Here is a 2,413-nt window from a genome sequence, read left to right on the forward strand (position 1 = left end):
CCAGAAGCACCCCAGAAGCTATAAATACCCCCTTTAGGTCATTCCTTAAAGGTGTGGAGACGACATAAGATAAAAATAGAGAGAGAATTCGTGTGGGTGCTTCACAAACCCTAGAGGCCGCCGCTTGAAGGAGGAGCCGCTGCTGGAGGAAGACATCGCACCTCCATCTGCTTCTCCGTTCTTCGTTCTTCTTCCCTCTTCTTTTCTTTAATTTCCTGCACTTTCAATACTCTATGATGCTTTGTTACAATATGTTTGAGTAGTTACCCAGTTGGGTTTAATGGGATTGTTCAAATGGAATTTCATGTGTCTTTGCTTATGAATCGATAGATTTAGGATTTATAATCTTCTAGATGTTCTTCGTTTTCCTTTAATCTTACTGCGTGATTCTCTGCTGGCCACTTAGAAGCCGATCTGATATGATATGTTGCGAAAGTTTTCATTGATTGTCTGAACTAGGGTGAAACGAGCAATAATTCTATAGGAGTGGAAACCTACCTGTAGTCGAGTTGTGAATGTTGATGAGTCTTGTTCTGCTATTGCATCTTCTCCCTTCCACGATTAGAGTGGAAACCTACTGATCAGGGTTGCGAGAGATAGTTGTTTAGTGCTGCGAAAGTAGGCTATTCATACTTCCGTGCCTCGAGTTCTAGAACATACATAGTTGATTACCTTTATCACTTGTTTAAATTCGACCTAGCATAGACCATGAACCCCTGCAAAACCCCTTGATGCCTAACGTTTTTCTTTCATTGTTTACAACCTTAGATTTTCATTCTGCTTTTATTCGCTTGTTACCTGCTTTCATTCATAATCGCTTTTTACTTGCTTGCACTTGCTTTCGTTTTTCTTTGCTTTTACTTGCTTTGCTTTCTAGTTTAGATTTAGTGACAACCAAAACCCAAAACCCAAATCTGTTTAGTTCTAATCTGATTTAAGCTTTGCCGTGAATTCGTACTAAAACAACTAAGTCTCTGTGGATCGATACCCTAAGTACTACAGCGCACATCTGTGCACTTGCAGACATTTACGGGTTATAAATTTAAAACCTGAAGCTTAGTAAAACGAAAACCGACCAACCCCGTTTACAAACCGCAATCAAGTTTTTGGCGCTGTTACCGGGGACTTAAATTTGTTTCGTTGCGAATCCCAGCTTAAATCCATTAGAACACTTGTTTATTTTTACGTTTTCTTTTGAATTTTTCAGGTGTCTCTACAATGAGAGATCGGGAACATGTTCCTGGAACTCTTGGTGATCCACCATATCGTGTGGATGGTGATCCAAGCGATGATGATCTGACCGATGATGAGTTTGAAGAACCGATCTATGATGACAATGAACTGATCGGATCGACAAAACGTGAAGATGATGATGAACTGATTGGAAGTTTTGATTCACTCGAGAAGTTCATGGGAGATCGAAGAGCTATTCAACCAGCCTTACCAGAGGATGGCAAAACCGAAATTAAGGTACCCCATATCCATTTAGTTCAACAAATCAATTCTCTGGTTATTCATTTGAAAACCCCATAGACCATATCGAGACATTCGAAGAATTATGTGCAATCATTACAGCAAATGGGGATTACCGCAAGTGTAGTCTTTTCCCATTCTCTCTTAGAGATAACGCCAGCAAATGGTGAAAATCTTTGTCACCTGCTTCACTAAAAACATGGGCAGTGTGTAGAACTGCTTTCCTAAATCGTTTTTATACTAGAAATCGTTCAAATCTCTTAAGAAACAAAATAAGAACTTATAAACAAAAAGAAGATGAAGATCTTTTAGATACTTGGGAAAGATTTAGGGAATACCAAAGAGATTGTCCACACCATGGATATACCGAGGAATACCTGCTGGGTATCTTCTATCGTGGTATAACTCCAGAGTTACGACACTCTTTCGACACAGCAAGTAATGGAGATTTCTCAACTAGATCTGTAGAAGATGCTCACGTTTTCATCAACAATTTCGGAAACAGCATCCGTAATCAAACAACCTTTGGTAATTCTGCATTTCCTGAGAAGAAAGAAGAAATTTCGGAAGTCATGAAGTGTCTCCATCACATAATGAGTCATCTTGGATTGCAACAACCAAATAAGGTACACAATACGTGTAACTTTGATGGCAGGGACAACCCAAGGGATTCTTATGATCAAGGGATGGTTAACACTGCAGAAGTCTATCAAATTCAAGATTTTCCATTCGTTTCTGATCACCGCGGGTCCATTCATCCGGACCGCGGCAAACCAAGCTTTCACCGCGGTCGTGATGATGCTGACCACGGCCAAGACACGTTTCACCGCGGTCACGAGCCTTTTGACCGCGGGAAACTGTCTCCCGAACTTGCCTGGACACCACCTTCCGAATCAATCTTGGCTATTCAATATTATCCTGTTCCATATTCTAGTTTTCC

At 40.6% G+C, this 2,413-nt stretch overlaps 1 non-coding gene across 1 annotated transcript; it reads right to left on the reverse strand.

The window, feature by feature from the left end:
- Positions 1–1,729: 1,729 nt before the first annotated feature.
- On the reverse strand, positions 1,730–1,837 carry LOC112087386. Its single transcript, XR_002900069.1, has one exon. It is a non-coding gene; the product is annotated as a small nucleolar RNA R71 (small nucleolar RNA).
- Positions 1,838–2,413: the final 576 nt, after the last annotated feature.

Source organism: Eutrema salsugineum, unplaced genomic scaffold, assembly GCF_000478725.1.
Source record: "Eutrema salsugineum unplaced genomic scaffold, Eutsalg1_0 scaffold_18, whole genome shotgun sequence".
NCBI classification, from domain to species: domain Eukaryota; kingdom Viridiplantae; phylum Streptophyta; class Magnoliopsida; order Brassicales; family Brassicaceae; genus Eutrema; species Eutrema salsugineum.